The sequence below is a fragment of the Canis lupus genome, chromosome Y, assembly GCF_048164855.1.
Source record: "Canis lupus baileyi chromosome Y, mCanLup2.hap1, whole genome shotgun sequence".
NCBI classification, from domain to species: Eukaryota; Metazoa; Chordata; class Mammalia; order Carnivora; family Canidae; genus Canis; species Canis lupus.
The window spans coordinates 8,250,550-8,272,360 of record NC_132877.1 but is presented as its reverse complement, the minus strand read 5'-3'; the positions used below and the strand labels follow the sequence as shown (position 1 = coordinate 8,272,360).

At 42.6% G+C, this 21,811-nt stretch overlaps 1 long non-coding RNA gene across 1 annotated transcript; it reads left to right on the top strand.

Annotated features, from left to right (window-relative positions):
- Nucleotides 1–5,581: 5,581 nt before the first annotated feature.
- Nucleotides 5,582–21,593, top strand: LOC140629072 (uncharacterized). The gene is made up of 3 exons (XR_012026938.1): nucleotides 5,582–7,082; nucleotides 9,939–10,059; nucleotides 19,694–21,593. It is a non-coding gene; the product is annotated as an uncharacterized lncRNA (long non-coding RNA).
- The last annotated feature ends 218 nt before the right edge of the window (nucleotides 21,594–21,811 follow it).

The window sequence follows — 21,811 nt, the reverse complement described above, 5'->3', positions numbered from 1 at the left end:
TCTATTCCCTTACACTATTATTTATATTCCCCAAATGAATGAGAACATATAACGTTTGTCCTTCTCCGATTGACTCATTTCACTCAGCATAATACCCTCCAGTTCCATCCACATTGAAGCAAATGGTACGTATTTTTCATTTCTAATGGCTGAGAAATATTCCATTGTATACATAAACCACATCTTCTTTATCCATTCATCTTTCGATGGACACCGAGGCTCCTTCCACAGTTTGGTATTGTGGACATTGCTGCTAGAAACATCGGGGTGCAGGTGTCCCGGCGTTTCATGGCATCTGTGCCTTTGGGGTAAACCCCACCAGTGCAATTGCTGGGTCGTTGGGCAGGTCTATTTGTAACTCTTTGAAGAACCTCCACACAGTTTTCCAGAGTGGCTGCACCATTTCACATTCCCACCAGCAGTGTAAGAGGGTTCCCCTTTCTCCGCATCCTCACCAACATTTGTGGTTTCCTGCCTTGTTAATGTTCCCCATTCTCACTGGTATGAGGTGGTATCTCCTTGTGGTTTTGATTTGTATGTCCCTGATGGCAAGTGATGCAGAGCATTTTCTCATGTGCGTGTTGGCCACGTCTATGTCTTCCTCTGTGAGATCTCTCTTCATGTCTTTTGCCCATTTCATGATTGGATTGTTTGTTTCTTTGGTATTGAGTTTAATATGTTCTTTATAGATCTTGGATAGTAGCCCTTTATCTGATAAGTCACTTGCAAATATCTTCTCCCATTCTGTAGATTGTCTTTTCATTTTGTGGACTGTTTCTTTGGCTTTGCAAAACCTTCTTATCTTGATGAAGTCCCAATAGTTCATTTTTGCTTTTGTTTCTCTTGCCTTCATGGTTGTATCTTGCAAGAAGTTACTGTGGCCAGTTCAAAAAGGGTGTTGCCTGTGTTCTCCTCTAGGATTTTGATGGAATCTTGTCTCACATTTAGATCTTTCATCCATTTTGAGTTTATCTTTGTGTATGGTGAAAGAGAGTGGTCTAGTTTCATTCTTCTGCATGTGGATGTCCAATTTTCCCAGCACCATTTATTGAAGAGACTGTCTTTCTTCCAGTGTCGAATATTAGTTGAGCATAAAGTTCAGGGTCCACTTCTGGATTCTCTGTTCTGTTCCATTAATCTATGTGTCTGTTTTTGTGTCAGTACCACACTGTCTTGATGACCATATAATTAGTCTTTCTGAAAAGTTGTTCGCAACATTTCTCACAAGATGTTCTTAAAGACTGAGTGCTTTCTGGGATTGTGGAGGTTTCGGATCCACGCCCAACACAATGACACAATGTTGCTTATTTTTTGGAGCCAAAATGTACAGTTGATGTGGTTTAGAGGGAAAAAAGTCTGTGTGGCCACCAAATTCCTGTGTGCAGCCGGTCCCCATCCCTGGCAAAGATCAGGTCCCTGACACTGATGCAGAATGTAAGGCTGCCTCTAAAGGAGAATCCTGTCATGGATTGCAATGTAATCATAGTAAATATTGGAATTGCTCCAATGATTTACCAGAGATCATCCAATCTCGAACCCTTCTCTCCCCCAGGACCCAGGATAACCTCTCTTATTATTCTCAGGATTCACGCTTAAGTGGGAACTTGACTGGTATGTTTGGTCTAGGAGGAAGGCAGCAGCACTTTAGAGAGTAATTTTGATTTAGGCTGGATGAGGTATTGTTGTAGAATTAACAGGCAACATTTGTCTCTGATTTTGTCTTTCATGAGTTTATGAGCAAAGGGGGGAAAAACAGACTTCACTGCACTTCTAGGGTTTCATTTTGTTCTTTTTTTTATAAATTTATTTTTTATTGGTGTTCAATTTGTCCACATATAGAATAACACCCAGTGCTCATTCCGTCAAGTGCCCACCTCAGTGCCCGTCATCATTTTGTTCTTCGTTTTAAACAAACAAAGAAACAAACAAGCAGATAAACAGAGACCAACAAACAGAACACGGCAGATAGATATTGTGTCAGTAACAATGGGAGTTTTCTTTGGAAAGTTTGGTCTCTTGAATTGTATCCGCATTAGCCATCATTGCCAGGAAGAGGAACTGTATCAGGCGCCCCCAATGAGAAACAACTGCTTGGACTCACGACTCATTTAAGCTTCCACTAACTTGCCTGTCTGCCTGCCTGCCTCAATGTCCACCCAGATAAGCCCACTCTAACATCCTCAGCTGACAGAGATCAGGAGATCTTTGGCCTGAGCTACTACTTTGCACTGCCTGCACCATTATGAGGATTTTAATGGACTTTAGTGGGATAGGTAACCAAGTCATAGAAAGCCACATCAATGAATTAAGTCTATATCAGGGTACCCTGACATGTACCATGTCTACCTGATCTGGGAAACAGAGGCAAAAGAAAACTCAAGTTTCCTTACTATTTACAGTCCACTGACAAGTCCTTAAATGTTTCAAGGCAGAGTGACCTTCCTCTAGGAACTCAGCTGCCTGCATGTCAATTCCTGTGTAAGGGCAAAAGACAGTCCGTAGCCCAACCCCCAGGATCCTGTAGGCCTCCTTTAACATATAAAAGTTCCTTTGGAGACTTCCTTTATCTCTACTCCCCAAAATATATGTTGGTGATCATCCCCCAAGCGTTTGACCCAGTGATATACATCTGAAAGGTCTCATCACTAAGGGTTTATTAGACAGTAATAAATGACACTTTCCCAACAATAGCTAGTCCCTCAAGGTCTGGAATCTTTGCTTCCAAAATAACTTACTTATGCTCTCCCTAACCTTTTCCTCACTTGAAGTATATAACAGGTCACTCCTCATGACCCCAGTGCAGCTCTTTCTGCCCATGGGTCCTGTCCCCATGCTTCAGTAAAACTACCTTTTTGCACCATAGTTGTCTCGGAATGCTCTCTTGGTCCATAGTCCCAAATCGTAACATCTTTCCTACATCGTTTGGCACCCAAACTTGGGGCTTTGAGTCTTTTCACCTGGACTCTGAGCTCTGGTGTAAACTTGGTGGTACTTTCTCTTCTCTCCTCTCCTCCCCTCCCCTCCCCTCCCCTCCCCTCCCCTCCCCTCCTCTTCTTCTTTTACTCTCATTTCAGGGACTTTCCAGGGAGTACAGTCTTATGGTCTTATTGGAACCCTTTCACATTGATTGCTCAGGCTACAAACTTCTACCCCAAGACTACTCGGTGGGGAGGAGAAAGCCTGCCTTTTGGCTGGAAGCGAGTACCGTGGCTGGGATGATAATAAGACTTACATACTTGATGCTCTCTCTCTATTCCTTGTCCTTATACAAAATTGTCTGTCTTGGGCACAGGACAGCCACTTAAATCACCAGGATACCTGCCAATCTTAGGACTCCTGTGTGAGGTTTTCTCCTCATTTGGTCAATGTGATCCCTTTCACATCCCTGGTCTAGCTGGTTCTGACCACAGGATATCCACTCAGAGCTGGCTGAAACCAGTACTGGATTGAATTAAAACCTGACTAGGGACCATTTCCTAGAGAGGTTGGCTGTAAAGACCACAGGTGTTGGAATGTCCTTTAGACCATGATGGATTTCTAATTCTACTGTCTTCTGTCAATGTCCTCTACTAATAACTACTAAAGCTAGAAAATTGGGTGATTTCTCCTTATAAAAGTTTCCCAATATTTTCCATGGGCTCTTGAAGGCAAGGAAAAGTAAGGCACAACCCTCCTGGCCAGGCAATAACAAGGCCTTCTGGCATGGATTGGGTGGTAGTTCAGTCCATTCACCAGGCACCCACCTGTAGCCTGGGATGCAATGGGGAAGACCTATGGGGACTTTTATGGCAGGATGCCTTCACGGTAAGGCAGGATGGTGATCCATAGCAATTTTTGGTAAAGACACACGTCCAGTTGCTTTTGACACATGGAACCTCTGACCTATCCTTCCTGGAATGCCATGTGGGAGTTGGGAGGGATTTTTGGTAATAGACCTTCTCTACTTCTCTAGGAGCATGACCTCAGTAGGCTTCTTCCTCAGTCCCCAAGGACTCTCTCTTGGGATGCCTTTTAGCCCCCGGGGAAACAAGTCAGGTTGCAAAATTTAGGAAAGGACTGATCTCCTGTAACACAGTAGCATTTTTGGTTAGATCCCTTCTGCAGGCAACAGGGCTCTAATTCATGATCTGGACCTAAGGGCTTCTTGTAGAAGCCCTTGTTTGGTCAGTAACCAGTCTAGTAAACTCCCTCCTGACATACTGGATGATAATTATCTAAATAGGCCCCCTCCTGATAGATCCCAGGTTGGAGAAAGCACAGGCCATCCACAATGAAGGGGACACTGGCGCTCTGGCACTCTCTCTCCCACCCTCCCTCCCTCCGCCCCCCCGCCCCCATCTCTCTCTCACTGTTCTTCCTCCTAATAGATGTGGGGGCTTCTCCCTAATTTCCAGGCTAATGGCTATAATTGGAGCCAACTGTGGTTAGTCTATCTTGGGATAGGGACTTTGTGGAATATTCCCAAGCAACTGCCAAAACTCCTCTTGTTTCAGGGAAATTCCCTGTCTTCTCTGGCCTGATATGGACCACATATTTTCACTTTGGTGGAAAATAAAAACAAAAACAAAACAAAACACACCACAAACGACATCTACCAATCTGTCAGAGCTGATGAGGTTTTGAAACCAGACCCTCTTTCTCTGACTTCTGGCAGCACTCTGCCTCTTCTGTCTTCCCCTTCCCCTCCTCTTGTTTCTGCGCCACTTTGGTTGTGGCCTGCATACATCGCTCACTTCAGATTTCCCCACTGGTGCCCCAGGTAAAAACTGACAATGGGGAGTAAATTGACCTTTTAAGTGGACCCAGGTGGAATATATTTGGCCTTTAAACTAATTTAGGTTTGCTGGTTTAATTAAAATAGTCATGTCTTTAGAGTTATCAGCATTAAATATGACACTTGTATTCTATCTAGATTTGCTGAAGATCAAACAAGCTTGTGTTATCTGCATTGCAATTTGTTAGCACACTTAAAGTGGTGGTTACTCTGATCTGCCTCAAAGTTTTCATGGGTAATTGTCAAGATAGCTTTCAAAGTATTTGGTAATCTGAAACTTTAAAGTTTTGCTTGGATGATAAATGGGACCAAATTCATTGGACATTTAGGTCTCTCCCAAATAGAACAAAGTGCTAAAGCATTGATTAAAGGATGTAAGATTTGTGCTTTTGACTTCGTATTGTAAACACACTAAGGATATTGGAGGCTATTGGCAAAGATGCTTTGTGCTTAACTGATTCATAAATTTGCCATCTAGGGCAGCCCCGGTGGTGCAGCGGTTTAGCGCTGCCTGCAGCCCAGGGCGTGATCCTGGAGACCCTGGATCAAGTTCCACATCAGGCTCTCTGTATGATGCCTACTTCTCCCTCTGCCTGTGTCTCTGCCTCTCTCTCTCTCTCTCTCTCTCTCTCTTTCTCTCTCTGTCTCTATGAATAAATAAATAAAATATTTTTAAATAAATAAATAAATAAATAAATAAATAAATAAATAAATAAATAAATTTGCCATCTAAAGAGATCTGGGATAACTGTCCACAGCTGGTTACTACTTGGTTTTCACTGGAGACTAAGGTTTCTAAGAGTTAAACTTCTGCTAATTAAGACTGATGGGCATCAGAGAAGCAGCTCTGTATGTGTAAGAACAATCAAAGGAAAGGGAAGACACTCTTGTTGAAGGTAAAAGAAAGTAGTTTTGTCCTGAATGAGACTGGTTGTTTGGAGAGAAGTGGTTTGGGACAAAATCTGGATGTAAAAAGGTTTTTGTGAAGGGCAATCTTTGGGAAGGAATTTTATGTATGGTCAGGGCAGCACTAAGATCAAAATGAATGGATTTAAAAAGTACAGTGGTATAAGGTTGAAAGTCTGCTTTCTCTGTGTTAAAAATACAAAATTTTCTTGAGTTGTGGGTTTGCTCTTGATATGAAAATGTAAACAAAGTTGTTTTCTTTTCCCTTTGTCCTCCCAGAAAAAACAGTTTCTGTTTTGCCTTTATCGGGTCCTTGGTGATCTCTAATCTGGCTTAGGCTATGCTTTAAAACTTTCTAAGGCTTTTTTTTTTCCAATAAAATTTTTATTTATTTACTTGAGAGAGAGACAGAGAGTGAGCATGAGTGGGGCAGAGGCAGAGGGGGAAGGACAGGGAGAGGCAAGCTCCCCGCTGAGCAGGGAGCGGATTGGAGCTCCATCCAGGACCTGAGCCAAAGGCAGATGCTTAACCAACTTAGCCACCCCGAAACGTTCTAAGGTTTTTAACAAGCTTCCCCAAGATTTAAATCACAGATGAAGTCTCCTTGACTAATCAGGCTTGTTTATTTGGCATGTTACGTTCTTATATAAAGTCATCACTTGGTATACTGATTATTGAAGTGTTATGTGTCACAGAAATAACTGTATTTCCTTGTCAGTTGCATCATAATGAACAGACCATCAACAATGGCCATTTCTGAGTTTTTGTCATTTATAATTATTTCTATTCTCTTGCAAAATGACTTTTATCTTCAAGGGGATTCATAAAAGGACTTTGGGACAAATATAGGTATTTGATATCTTTAAGACCAAACCTGAAATGGGTAAGAATTTTCCAGAACTAATTAATAAGCTGCATTCAAACTGAACAAGAATTAGTAATATGGGACTAAATGAACTAGGAAGAAGATTACAGTTTTGTAGCTCTTGCTTGAAACATTGCTGGCTCTCTGTTTACACTTCCAGATTAAGGAAAACTTCTCTTAAGCTATCTGTGATGTACAGAAACCTGATAATTCATTTGTGAACAAATGGAAGCATTTAACTTTTCTCTCTACCTGAACCCCCTGAGATCCGAAAGGTCTCAATAATTTTTCTTTCTTCCATGGCAATCATAGTCATTTGCATAAGCTCTCCAGGAATCTGTTCTCTTTGTAACAGGACACCACTGGAAACATTGGTTATTCTACAAGACTTTGCCTGGAATGTCATATTTCAGAGAGACAGACATAAACTCATATATGACTACACAGTTTATGACTTTATGAAACCTGGAGCCATAAAGCCCCCTTGGAACTGTTGGCCTGATACCTTGTGTGCAGAGTTCCCAGCAGCCTCACCAGGTGAGTAAAGAATGTCACTTTCTGGCAGGTGCAGCAGGAACCTCAGGATACTTTGGGAGCCTTGTGAACACAAAGCCGCCCAAGTCTACAGGTATTGCAGGCATGTCTGACAGCAAGCACTTATCTTGGCTTCTGGCCTACAGGGGCTACTAAAAGTTCAATCTAGATTCCTTGTAAAAGTTCCAGCAAAACAGACTCTAAAAGATCGATATGGGCAGTTGTTGAACTTATGTAAATGATTAGGTCAGCTTTGTTAAAATTCTATTTGTTTTGCAAACAAATTAGTCTCGAGTTGGCTATCTCTGAAAATAAGGATGATTTTAGACAGAAAAATTAAGTTTCAATAACACATCTTTGCAGATGTTAAATCCTAGTTAAGATTGTCTTTAAAAGTTTGTTGTTTGCCTACACTAGACAACTTGAGGCAAACTTCAGAGAAATTGCCACGATAGCTCACGTATACACAGTCCTCTTGTTTGTTACTCTGTGGGGATAATAACACCGCCCCATGGGCATATGATTATTTGAAGAGCTGAAAATGTGATTGACTCCCCAACAATCGTATGATTCAACTAGCACCTTGACTAAATCTGTGTGGTTACGATGACAAAAATCACTCCTCAAAAGCCACTGCATACCCCACTCCCTAGGGTTAACTATGGACTTCTGGAGATAATGGATGACCTCTCCTTCTTTATGATTGGATTGGATGATGCACTTGGGGATGCCCTTATTTCTTGAGACAAGTTTTCTCCCACTTGCCAGTGATTCCTTGTAACTAAGATATTGTTAAGGATAGACCTCAAACAGGGGATCCCTGGGTGGCGCAGCAGTTTGGCGCCTGCCTTTGGCCCAGGGCGCGATCCTGGAGACCCGGGATCGAATCCCACATCGGGCTCCCTGCATGGAGCCCGCTTCTCCCTCTGCCTGTGTCTCAGCCTCTCTCTCTCTCTCTCTCTCTCTCTCTCTCTCTGTGACTATCATGAATAAATAAATAAAATCTTAAAAAAAAAAAATCCTCAAGGCTCAGGAAATTTAAAAAAAAAAAAAAAAAAGGATAGACCTCAAACAAAGAAGATTCCATGATGGTTTTATCCCTCAGCCACTTCTGTTGATACAAAAGTGCTGAGTGGAGGCTTTAGCCAAGCATACAACATCCCTCCTGGTGGAAGGATCCTCAAAGCGCACTATGAGACAGTCCATGACTCTAATGACTTCACCTCAGGTCCAGAATGTCTTAGATACCAGAGGCCACCAATGGATGATGAGAGGCCGACTTATTAAATACTAGGCTGTGCTCATAGATATGCCTGAGATACTGTCAAACTTTAAACCCAGCTACCTTTATGTCTGGACCTGACCTTCGTACTTCTATAGAGCATAACTGTTCACAGGTTATTGATCTTGTTTATTCTAGTCAACCAGATTTAAAAGATTCCCCTATCGAAAATGCAGATGACAACCAGTTTACCAATGGCAGCAGTTTCATGGAAAAGGGAATAAGAAAAGATGGGTAAGCTATAGTTGGTCTAACTCAGACTATTGAGGCCAGAGCAAATAGGAGCCAGGAAAGCAGAGTTAGTTAGTAGTGCTCACTTGTGCTTTGCAATTTTTAAGACAAAGCCTTAAAAAATATTTGTACTGACTCCAAATATGCCTTCCTCATCCATGGAGCAATTTAGAAGAAAGGGGATCATTATCAAGCCAGAATTCCCTAATCAAATATTAAGCCTGAAAATACAACTGTTCTCGACCCTGTACACTTACCTGAGGAGGTAGCTGTAAACCACCTCAAAGGACAGCAGAAAGGATATGACCCTAGAATGTAAAAAAAACAATTCAGTAGACCACATGGCCCAAGCAGGCAGCACAAATAGGCAAATATTCTGTCTTTTACCAATCTTACCTCCAATAAGGTCCATGAGGGCAGTCTATTCAGACCAAAAAATTCACATAGCCCAGGAACAAGCATATTCAGAAATGCTTTATAATGAGGGGAAATTTTTTATACCCAAATAATAACCAGGGAAAGATAATACAGGGAGTACTCCATTCATTTGGATAAAAAGGCCACTGGAGTGACAAAAACTTTGCTAAGAGAAATTGCCCCTGGATTTGGACTCCTTTGATCCCTATACAAATTCAAAAGATGGCCCTACAAGACTGACTAGCCCTTGATATCTTAAGTGCAATTCAAGGAGGCCTAGAATTAGATGACTGACTCCTAATGGGACGCAGTGGTTCTGTGACTCTAACTTGAGTCACAAGTTCCTTCCCCCGTTGGTGGATAGGCCACTGAAACCTGGGTTTTGCCTGGATGCATGGATGCACTGTTAAAACCACTGCCAACTGAGCCAACCTTCCAAATTTAAAATGATGGTAGACACGGCTGTGTCTCATTTGTATGACCACCTAACATCCATTTTTCATCCTTCTTTTGGACTAGAGTGATGTAGGAGAGACGTTAGGGTTGAAATCCAGTGGCCAAGAAGGAATTCTTGAGATGTCTTTGGTGCAAAAAGGTGGTTTTATTGAAGCTGTCCCACAGGACAGGCCTTGTGGGAGAGCTACAATAGGATATTAAGGGGTGGTTATTATATAGTTGGGAGTTGGGAGAAGTTAGGAATACCATAAATCTCTGAGGAATTTTGGAAACAGGTTTCCAGGACCTTGAGGGGGCTAGCTATTGTTGGGGAAAGGTCACTTATTACTGTCTAATAAGCCCGTAGTTTTGAGACCCTTCAGATGTATATCGGTGGGTCCTATGCTTAGGGGAATGATTGCCAATATGTGTCTTGGGGAGAGGAGATACCGGAAATTTCTAAAGGAATTTATAATGTTAAAATACACCTACAGGATCCTGAGCGTTGGGCTAAGATTGCCTTTTGTCCTTCACAAAGTATTAACATTCAGGCAGCTGGTTCCTACAAGAGTGTCACTCTGCCTGTTTCAAAGACTTGTCAATGGACTGTGAATGGTAAGGCCATTTAATTTTTCTTTTGCCTCTGTCCCCCACATCATTTCCCCTCTGAATTATTTTGACCGTTAAATCTTCAAGTTGACTGGGAGTGGAATATCATCTTCTATAACTTCTTCCTGCTGAATAGGGGTCTAGAGATGTCACCACCTATGGTCTGTTTAGAGATGATAGGTAGATGATAGATGATAGATAGATATAGATAGATAGATAGATAGATAGATAGATAGATAGATAGATAGATAGATAGATAGCTGTGTGTGTGTGTGTCTGTGTGTGTGTAAACCTCAGTGTGCACATAGCAGCTGCTTTTCTGTGGTAGAAACTAGCTGAAAGCAGAGAATGGAGCAGATTGCAGAAAACCTGGCTGTTGCTTTTCGCTGTCTGCCACAATAGGTTCAAGCCTCTGCGATGGCTTTTCTGGGACATAAGGGAGTAAGAGACTGAGTCAAGTACAGACACCCGATAACCAGGCTGCAGTTTTTTGCTGAGTGCTACAATAAACTCTAGCCTGCACCCCCACTGTGCACCCCCACTGTGCTACTGCTTTTCAGGGATGGGATGGTGCTGGCCATGCCCCAAGCCTCTTATCTGGGATAGAGGAATGGGTCTGCACCTTACCAGGCCCTATAAAACTTGGAGTTTGGAATCCCAGCCACTGGCCAGAGATAAAATACAGATCTGTGGCTCTGGATGTGCTGACAGGCTAGGCACAGGCAGGTTAAAGGTAGTGAACTGACAAAAGCTAGGGACACGGGAGATTGTTTGCTTTCCCAAGAGGGCTTCCTGAACAGCAGTGGCTGGAAATTCCATCCCCAGGGACAAGAGGGCAGGGTGATGCCATCGACTACGTACTTCACCACCACTCCCTCGTCCTGCCCACCAGCGCAGTTTGGCTTCGGAGGCAAACACAGCACCTCCAAGGAAGGCTGGAAACCACTATGCTAAACCCCACACCTTGACCTGGCATCTTTAGAAGGACAAGTCACCTCCTGAACAAGTCCAGCAGACCTCTCTCACAGAAAACCAACGTAGGCTTGCATCTAGCAAATCTATGGAGCAAAGAAAGGTCCAAAACATCAGACGAGGGGCGGGGCAAGATGGCGGAGGAGTAGGGTCCCCAAGTCACCTGTCCCCACCAACTTACCTAGATAACTTTCAAATCATCCTGAAAACCTACGAATTCTCTCTGAGATTTACTTATTTATTTTAATTATTTTTATTTATTTTTCATTGGAGTTCAATTTGCCAACATATACCATAACACCCAGTGCCCATCCCATCAGGTGCCCCTTCAGTGCCCGTCACCCAGTCACCCCAACCCCCCACCCACTACCCTTCCACTACGCCTTGTTCATTTCCCAGAGTTAGGTGTCGCTCATGTTTTGTCACCATCACTGATATTTTCACTCATTTTCTCTCCTTTCCCCTTTCAGTATTTTTTATATTCCCCAAATGAATGAGACCATATAATGTTTCTCCTTTCCAGATTGACTTATTTCACTCAGCACAATACGCTCCAAGTCCCTCCACGTCGAAGCAAATAGTGGGAATTTCTCGTTTCTAATGGCTGAGTAATATTCCAGTGTATACACAGACCACATCTTCTTTATCCATTCATCTTTCAGTGGACACCGAGGCTCCTTTCACAGTTTGGCTATTGCGGGTATTGCTGCTATAAACATCGGGGTGCAGGTTTTTCACTTCATCTGTATCTTTGGGGTAAATCTCCAGCAGTGCAATTGCTGGGTCATAGGATAGTTCTATTTTTAACTCTTTGAGGAACCTCCACAGTTTCCAGAGTGGCTACACCAGGTCACACTGCCACCAACAGTGCAAGAGGGTTCCCCCTTCTGCACATCGTCGGCAACATTTGTTGTTTCCTGCCTTGTTAATTTTCCCCATTCTCACTGGTGTGAGGTGGTATCTTATTGTGGGTTGGATTGGTATTTCACTGAAGCCCAGTGGTGTGGAGCATTTTCTCATCTGCTTGCTGGCCATGTCTATGTCTTCCTCTGTGAGATTTCCGTTCATGTCTTTTGCCTGGATCGTTTGTTTCTTTGATATTGAGTTTAATAAGTTCTTTACAGATCTTGGATACTAGCCCTTTATCTCATACGTCATCTGCAAATATCTTCTCCATTCTGTAGATTGTCTTTTAATTTTGTGGACTGTTTCTTTGCCTGTGCAAAACCTTCTTATCTTGAAGAAGTCCCAATAGTTCATTTTTGCATTTGTTTCTCTTGCCTTCATGGATGTATCTTGCAAGAAGTTACTGTGGCCGAGTTCAAAAAGGGTGTTGCCTGCACCTGACCTGTGTTCTCCTCTACGATTTTGATGGACTCTTGTCTCACATTTGGATCTTTCATCCATTTTGAGTTTGTCTTTGTGTATGGTGTAAGAGAAGGGTCCAGTTTCTATCTTCCGTGTGTGGCTGTCCAGTTTTCCTAGCACCATTTATTGAAAGGACTGTCTTTTTTCCAGTAGATAGTCTTTCCTCCTTTGTTGAATATTAGTTGATCATAAAGTTGAGGGTCCACTTCTGGATTCTCTGTTCTGTTCCATTGATCTATGTGTCTGTTTTTGTGCCAGTACCACACTGTCCTGATGACCACAGCTTTGTAGTACGACCTGAAATCTGGCATTGTGGTGACCCCAGCTATCGATATCTTTTTTAATATTCCCCTGGCTATTCGGAGTCTTTTCAGATTCCACACAAATCTGAAGATGGTTTCTTCCAACTCTCTGAAGAAAGTCCATGGTATTTTGATAGGGATTGCATTGAACACGTAAATTGCCCTGCGTAGCATTGACATTTTCACAATATTAATTCTTCCACTCCATGTGCATGGAATATTTTTCCATCTTCTTTGTGTCTTCCTCAATTTATTTCAGAAGCGTTCTGTAGTTATTAGGGTATAGATCCTTTCCCTCTTTGGTTCGGTTTCTTCCTAGGTATCTTATGCTTTTGGGTGCAGTTTTCAATGGGATTGACTCCTTAATTTCTCTTTCTTCAGTCTCATTGTTAGTGTATAGAAAGGTCACTGACTTCTGGGCATTGATTTTGTATCCTGCCACACTGCTGAATTGCTGTATGAGTTCTAGCAATCTTGGGGTGGAGGCTTTCGGGTTTTCTAGGTAGAGTATCATGTCATCTGCAAAGAGGGAGAGTTTGACTTCTTCTTTGCCAATTATTTCTTTTTGTTGTCTGATTGCTCAGGCTAGGACTTCTAGGACTGTGCTGAATAGCAGTGGTGAGAGTGGACATCCCTGTCTTCTTCCTGATCTTAGGGAAAAGGCTCTCAGTGTTTCCCCATTGAGAATGATATTTGCTGTGGGCTTTTCATAGATGGCTTTTAAGATGCTGCGGAATGTTTCCTCTATCCCTACACTCTGAAGAGTTTTGATCAGGAATGGATGCTGTATTTTGTCAAATGCTTTCTCTGCATCTATCGAGAGGATTACATGGTTTTGTTTTTACTCTTGTTGATACGATTTATCGCATTGATTGCTTTACGAGTGTTGAACCAACCTTGCATCCCAGGGATAAATCCCCTGTGGTCATGGTGAGTCATCTTCTTAATGTAATGTTGGATCCTATTAGCTAGTGTCTTGTTGACAATTTTTGCATCCATGTTCATCTGGGATATTCATCTATAATTCTCCTTTTTGGTGGGGTCTTTGTCTGGTTTTGGAATGAAGGTGATGCTGGCCTCATAGAATGAGTTGGAAGTATTCCATCTCTTTCTATCTTTCCGAACAGCTTTAGTAGAATACTTATGGTTTCTTCTTTACACGTTTGATAGAATTCCCCTGGGAGGCCATCTGGCCCTGGACTTTTGTGTCTTGGGAGGTTTTTGATGACTGCCTCAATTTCCTCCCTGGTTATTGGCCTGTTCAGGTTTTCTATTTCTTCCTGTTTCAGTTTTGGTAGTTTGTGGCTTTCCAGAAATGTGTCCATTTCTTCCAGGTTTCCTCATTTATTGGCATATAGCTGTTCATAATATGGTTTAAAAACCGTTTGTATTTCCTTGGTGTTGGTAGTGATCTCTCCTTTCTCATTCATAATTTTATTAATTTGAGTCTTCTCTCTCTTGTTTAATAAGGCTAGCTAATGGTTTATCTATCTTATTCTTTATTTCAAAGAACCGAATCCTGGCTTTGTTGATCTGTCCCACAGTTCTTCTGGTCTCTATTTCACGGAGTTCTGCTTGAATCTTTATTAAGTCTCTTCTTCTGCTGGGTGTAGAATCTATTTGCTGTTTTTTTTCTCCATCTCCTTTAGGTGCAAGGTTAGCTTTTGTATTTGAGTTCTTTCCAGTTTTTGAATGGATGCTTGTATTGCGATGTATTACCCCTCAGGACTGCGTTTGCTGTATCTCAAAGAATTTGAACGGTTGTATCTTCATTCTCATTAGGTTCCATGAATCTTTTTAATTCTCAGGACTGCGTTTGCTGTATCCCAAAGAATTTGAACGGTTGTATCTTCATTCTCATTAGGTTCCATGAATCTTTTTAATTCTTCTTTAATTTCCTGGTTGACCCTTTCATCTTTTAGCAGGAGGGCCCTTCACCTCCACATCCTTGGAATCCTTCCAAAATTCTTCTTGTGATTTATTTCTAATTTCAAAGCATTATGGTCTGAAAATATGCAGAGGATGATCCCAATCTTTTGGTATCGGTTCAGACCTGATTTGTGACCCAGTATGTGGTCTATTCTGGAGAAAGTTCCATGTGCACTTGAGAAGAATGAGTATTCAGCTGCGTTTGGATATAAAGTTCTGTAAATATCTCTGAAATCCATCTGGTCCAGTGTATCATTTAAGGCTCTTGTCTCGGGCAGCCCTGGTGGCGCAGCGGTTTAGCGTCGCCTGCAGCCCAGGGCGTGATCCTGGAGGGCCGGAATCGAGTCCCACATCGGGCTCCCTGCATGGAGCCTGCTTCTCCCTCTGCCTGTCTCTCTCTCTCTGAATGAATGAATGAATGAATGAATAAATAAGGAAAGAAAACTTTAAAGTTCTTGTCTCTGTATATTGTTGTGCTTGGGAAATCTGTCGATTGTAGAATGCGCTAGATTGAAGTCACCAAGTGTAAGTGTATTATTATCTAAGTATGTCTTAACTTTGCTGATTAATTGATTGTTATACTTGGCAGCTCCCACATTCGGGGCATAAATATTGATGATGTTACATCCTCTTGTTGGATAGATCCTTTAAGTATGATATAGTGCCCCTCTTCATCTCTCACGACAGACTTCGGGATAAACTTTAGTTTATCTGGTATAAGGATGGCTACCACTGCTTTCTTTTGAGGACCATTTGAATGGTACATGGTTCCCCAACCTTTTATTTTCAGGCTGTAGGTGTCCTTCTGCCCAAAATGAGTCCCTTGTAGACAGCAAATAGATGGGTCTTGCTTTTTTATACGGTCTGAAACCCTGCCCCTTTTGGTGGGGTCATTAAGCTCATTCACGTTCAGCGTTACTATTGAAAGATATGGATTTAGTGTCATCATGATACCTATTCAGTCCCTGGTTTTGTGGGTTGTTTCCTTGGACTTCTTCTTTCTATTACAGAATCCCCCTTAGGATTTCTTGCGGAGCTGGCTTGGTGGTCACATACTCTTTCAGTTTCTGCCTATCTTGGAAGCTCGTCATCTCTCCTTCTATTCTGAATGAGAGCCTTGCTGGATAAAGTATTCTTGGCTGCATGGTCTTCTCATTTAGGACCCTGAATATATCCTGCCAGCACTTTCTGGCCTGCCAGGTCTCTGTGGAGAGGTCTGCTGTTAATCTAATATTTCTCCCCATAAAATTTAGAGATTTTTTTGTCTCTTGCTGCTTTAAGTGTCTTCTCTTTGTCTTTGGAATTTGCAAGTTTCACTATTAAATGTCAAGGTGTTGAGCAGTTTTTATTGATTTTAGGGGGGTATCTCTCTATTTCCTGGATCTGAATGCTTGTGTCCCTTCCCAGGTAGGAAAGTTCTCAGCTATGATTTGTTCAAATACGTATTCTGGACCTCTGTCCCTTTCGGCACCCTCGGGAGCCCCAACTACATGTAGATTTTCCCTTCTGAGGCTGTCATTTATTTCCCTTAACCCATCCTCATGATCTTTTAATTGTCTCTTTTTCCCTCAGTTTCTCGCCTTGCCATCAACTTGTCTTCTATGTCACTCACTCATTCTTCTACCTCGTTAACCCTCATGGTTAGGACCTCCAGTTTGGATTGCATCTCACTTAATTGATTTTTAACTTCTGACTGATGAGATCTAAATTCTGCAGTCATGAAGTCTCTTGACTCCTTTATGCTTTTTTCTCGAGCCAACAGTATCTTTATAATTGTGCTTCTGAATTGGTTTTCTGACATTGAATTGTAATCCAGATTTTGTAACTCTGTGGGAGAGAGGACTGTTTCTGGTTCTTTCTTCTGAGGGGAGTTTTTCCTTCTCGTCATTTTGCTCAGTCCAGAGTGACCAAAAGCAAGTTGTACTGGAAAAAGGAGAAAAAGAGAGAACAGAAAAAAGAAAAATAAAAACGGAAGAAGAAGAAGAAGAAAAAAGAAAAAAAAAATGGGGTGGGGGGAACAGAAGACAAAGAACAAGGGGGAGTATCCTCTGATTCTATATACTGTAAATACCTCGACTTCCGCGGGACTTTCCGGTGCTGCTTGATCAATAACTTGCTTTTCCCTCTTCCCTCTAGCTGGTCTTCTGGGGGAGGGGCCTGCTGTGCTGATTCTCAGGTGTACCGGGGGGAGCTTCTCAGCCCCCTGCCTGGTACACGGCTCATTGGGAGTTGTTTAACCTGTTCATCCTGTGAGGCCACCGTGAGGCTCAGTGGAGGTTGTTTATCCTGTGAGGCCCCAGGAGGAACAGTGGCAGCGGCCAGCTCTCCAGCCCTGGAGTCCAGCCCGGTAGTTACTGCTACCGCAGCTCCCAGTCCGCAGGGTTCTGGATTCTCCGGGGGCGGGGCCGCTGATCTGCACTGCTCAGGGTAGTGGCGGCAGGAGTGTCCTTGCTGTCCTGTGCCCTCCCGGCCTCTGCCTGTCCCGCGGGGAGCGCCGGATCCTGGGCTGTGTCCTCCGGCAGCCTGGGCTCTGGGGCCCGCACTGTTGGAATCCCCCTCCCTGGCGATACAGCCCTCTCCACGCGGAGCCTCCGAATTCCTCTCAGGTGGAATTTATAGGTTTTCAGGATGATTTGAAGGTTATCTAGGTCTCACTCTGAGATTTAAAGAGAAAACAGCTGGAACGCTCCAGAGAGAAGAGTTTTTGCTTCTAACGAGGTAGGAAGGCGCAAAAAAATTAAAAAAAAGAATCAAGCGGGGGAGGAGCCCCCCACGTGGAGCCTGGCTAAGTCCGGGTAGCAAAAGCCTCCCGGGACAGGGAAGCCCAGTCCCTGAGAAGCAGGAACTTTAAAAATCCGCACCAGGTTTGTCCCAGATGGAAAGGCGATTAGTAGGGAACTTGGGCAGAATTGCAGGAGGGGCAGTGGAGCCTCCAGTCTCCCAGAGTCCCTAACAGAGGAAGTGCACCCTGCGGGAGAGCGTTCTATAGACTGTGGGCTGAGCTCGGTAAAGGGTTGGATGGAGTACGGGCCGGCGGGCCTCGGGAGAAGCTCAGGCAGAGGCTCCCGACGGAGGGGACTGTGCCCTGCTGCTTTCGGGAGCCGCGCCCTGAGAATATGATTCCAGCAGCACAGGCCCCAGACAGCAGGGCACCGCGGAACTCAACCTAGGATCCGGTGCTCCCCCCTCCCTGGGACAGGTGGAGGCAACGAGGGCACAGGTCAGTGAGGATTCTCCTGCCCCCCGCCCCCGGGCGCCCCTAGCTGTGCAGATCAGCACCACCCGCCCCCGGAACATGAGGCCAGTGTGGACTGGGAAATTGTAGTAGTTACTGTGGGAGCTGACTCCAGAGCTGGAGAACTGGCTGCCGCCAGTATTGTTGTTCCTCCTTGTGTCACCCTGTGCCTGGGGCGGAGTGGGGTCGCCAGGGAACAGCGGCCTCAGAGAATAAACAGCTCCCACTGAGCCCTGCACCTGGCATGGGGCGGGGTAGCTACTTGGGTGCACACATCTGAGAATCAGCACAACAGGCCCCTCTCCCAAAAGACCAGCTGGAAGGACAGGGGAAGAGCAAGTTCTTGGCGGACCAACACTGGAAAGCTCCAGGGGAAGTTGAGGGATTTACAGTTTATAGAACCAGAGTATACCCCTCCTTTTTAATTTTTTTCCTCCCTTTTCCAGGAAAGCATTAGATCAGACTGTAAGTTTCCAATTTTTTCTCTTTTCCCACCTTAACTACAATATTTTACCACCTCTTCATTTTTAAGATTCTTCCTTTCTGACTTTCATATTTCTACAGTTACAGACCTTGATGTATTTTCCACTTCTAGATTACCTTCAACATACTCAGTTTAATTTTGGGAGATATGCAAGATATGTTTTCTTTGTTTTGTGTTTTTGTTTTCGCTGCCTCATTTTGCTCTACAATGGCAGAAGTTAATACCTTCTAAAACATGACCCAGTATGCACCCAGAACCAAGTATTATACCATGCTGTTTCATTCTGTGAGATTCCTCATTCCCATTCTGCCCCCCCCCCCCTTTATCTCATCTATGCTTTGGTGGTCAATGTTGGGGCCCTCTACTAGTATTTCTGGTTTATATAAATTTGGGACTGAGCATCTTCTAATAATACAGAACTTAATATATCAGAAACAAGAGAATCACCCTCCGGACCCCTACATTCTCCCTCCACTACAACTTCTTCACCACCACCATCTCCCAGTCCCGCCCTCCCCACCTTTTTTTCTTATTCTCTTTTTCTTTTTCTATTCTTCTTTTTCCCTCCTTTTTTCTCTTCTTTTTTAGGTTCATGGCCTTTTATTTTTTACTACTTTTTTTTTAAACTTGTTTTTCACTTTAGTTGTCCTTTCATTTTATTTTGTCTGATCTGTTTTCAATTTCTGGTCTCTGACCCTCAGCAGAATCATCTGGGTGAAATTTAGTCAGGTCATGGTTGATAGTCTTGACACCGCCCGCTCATACAGCCACTCTGCACTGAGAAAAATAACTAGAAAGAAGAACTCCCCCTGATGAACATAGATGCAAAAATTCTTATCAAGATACTAGCCAATAGGATCCAACAGCCCATTTACCTGGATTATTCACCACGAACAGGTGGGCATTATTCCTGGGATGCAAGGTGGCTCAACATACACAAATCAACCAGTGTGATATGCCACATGCGTAAAAGAAAGGACAAGTGCCATATGATCCTCTCAATAGATGCAGAAAAAGTGCTTTACAAAATAGAGCATCCTTTCTTGATAAAAACTGTCCACTGTGTAAGGCTAGAGGGAACATATCTCATTTGCATAAAAGCCATATTAAAAAAAACTCACAGCAAATATCATCCAAAACAGGGAAAAACTGAGATCTTTTACCCTAAGTTCAAGAACACGACAGGGATGTCCACTCTCACCACTGTTGTGCAACATAATGCTAGAAGTCTTAGCCTTGGCAATAAAAATTTTAAAAAAATAAAGAAATAAATAAAAACTTAAAAAACCCACAAAGAAATAAAAGGCATCCAAATCAACAGAGAAGAAATCAAACTCTCCCTTTTTGCAGATCACATGATTCTCCACGGAAAAATCCTAAAGGACTCCAGCAAAATATTGCTAGAATTCATACAGCAATTCGGCAAACTGGCAGGATACAGAATCAATGCACAGGAATCAGTGCATTTCTGTGCACTAACAATGAGACAGAAGAAAGAGAAATGAAGGAATTGATCCCATTTACAATTCTACCAAAAACCATAAGATACCTAGGAAGAAACCTAACCACTTTGGTAAAGGATCTGTACTCTGAAAACTGTAGAACACTTAAGAAAGGAATTGAGGAGGACACAAAGAAATGGATATTCCCATGCTCATGGGTTGGAAGAACAAATATTGCTATAATATCTATACTACACAGAGCAATCTACACATTCAATGCAATCCGTATCAACATACCATCAGCATTTTTTCATAGAGTTGGAATAAACCATCCCAAAATTTGCGTGGAAACAGAAAAGACCCAGAATAGCTGAAGGAATGTTGAAAAAGAATCCCAAAACTGGAGGCATCACAATTCCTGACTTCAAGCTGTATGACAAAGATGTCATCATCAAGACACTGTCCTACTAGCACAAAGACACACAGATCCTTGGAACAGAATATAGAAGTCAGAAATGGACCCTCAACTCTGTGGTCAACTAAACTTTCACAAGGCAGGAAAGGATATACAATGGAAAAAAAGCCAGTCTCTTCAACCAGTGGTGTTGGGAAAGTTGGACAGACACATGCAAGAGAATAAAACTGTACCACTTTCTTACACCAAACACAAAAATAAGTTCAAAGTGGATGAAAGACCTAAATGTGAGACAGGAATCCATCAAAAAATGCAGAGAATGCAGGCAGCAGCCTCTGTGACCTCAGCCATAGCAAAGAAATGGATGCAATTGATTGCCTCTCCAGAGGCAAGAAGAACAAAGGCAAAAGTGAACAATTGGGACTTGATAAAGATTTAAAAAAGAACAAAAACCCAACAAACTTTGTACAGAAAAGGAAACAGTCAACAAAACTAAAACTTTTTTTAGTTTTAGATATTCGTAAATGTCGTATCAGATAAAGGGCTAGCATCCAAGATCTATAAAGAACTTATCAAAATCAACACCCAAAAAACCCAAATAATCCAGTCAAGAAATGAGCAGAAGACACGAACAGACATTTCCCCCAAGAAAACACACAAATGGCCAACAGGCGCATAAAAAAGAACATTCCGCATCACTGGGCACCAGGGAAATCCAAACCAAAACCACAATGTGATCCCACCTCACACCACTCACAAGGGCTCAAATTAAACTCAAAATTAAACTAAGGGGCACATGTATGTTTATAGCAGCAATCTCCACAATAGCCAAAATATGGGAAGAGCTAAGATGTCCTAATCAACAATCCAATGAATGGATAAAGGAGCTGTGGTATATATCCATTGTGTGTGTATACTCAGCCATCAAAAAGAAAGAAATTTTGCCACTTGCAATGGAATGGGTGGAACTAGAAGACATTCTGCTAAGCAGAATAAGTCAGTCAGAGAAGGGCAAATACCATACGATTTCACTCATATGTGGAATTTAAGAAACAAAACAGATGAACATGGGGGAGGGGAAAGAAAAATAAAACAAGATGAAAATTGAGAACCAGGCAAACCATAAGAGATGCTGAGCTTTAGGGAACAAACTGAGGGTAGCTGAGGGATTTGGGTGAGAGGATGGGCTAACTAGGTGATGGGCATTAAGGAGTGAAGTAGTGGCACTGGGTGTGGTGTGCAACTGATGAATCACTTAATGCTACTTCTGAAACTAATAACACGGTATGGGGGCGGGGCAAGATGGCAGAAGAGGAGGGGTCCTCGACTCACCTGGTCCCACCAACTTACTGAGATAACTCTGAAATCATCCCGAACACTGACAACTCCGACCTGAGATTTAAAAAGAGAACAATCAGAATGCTCCAGAGAGAAGGGAGCATTTGCTTCTAGCAAGGTAGGAAGGTGGAAAAAAATAAAAGAAAAATAAAAGAAATAAATAAAAATAAATAAATAAATAAATAAAATAAATAAAATAAAAATAATAAATAAATAAAAGAAATAAATAAAAAATAAATAAATAAATATAAAAAATATAAAATAAAATGAAAT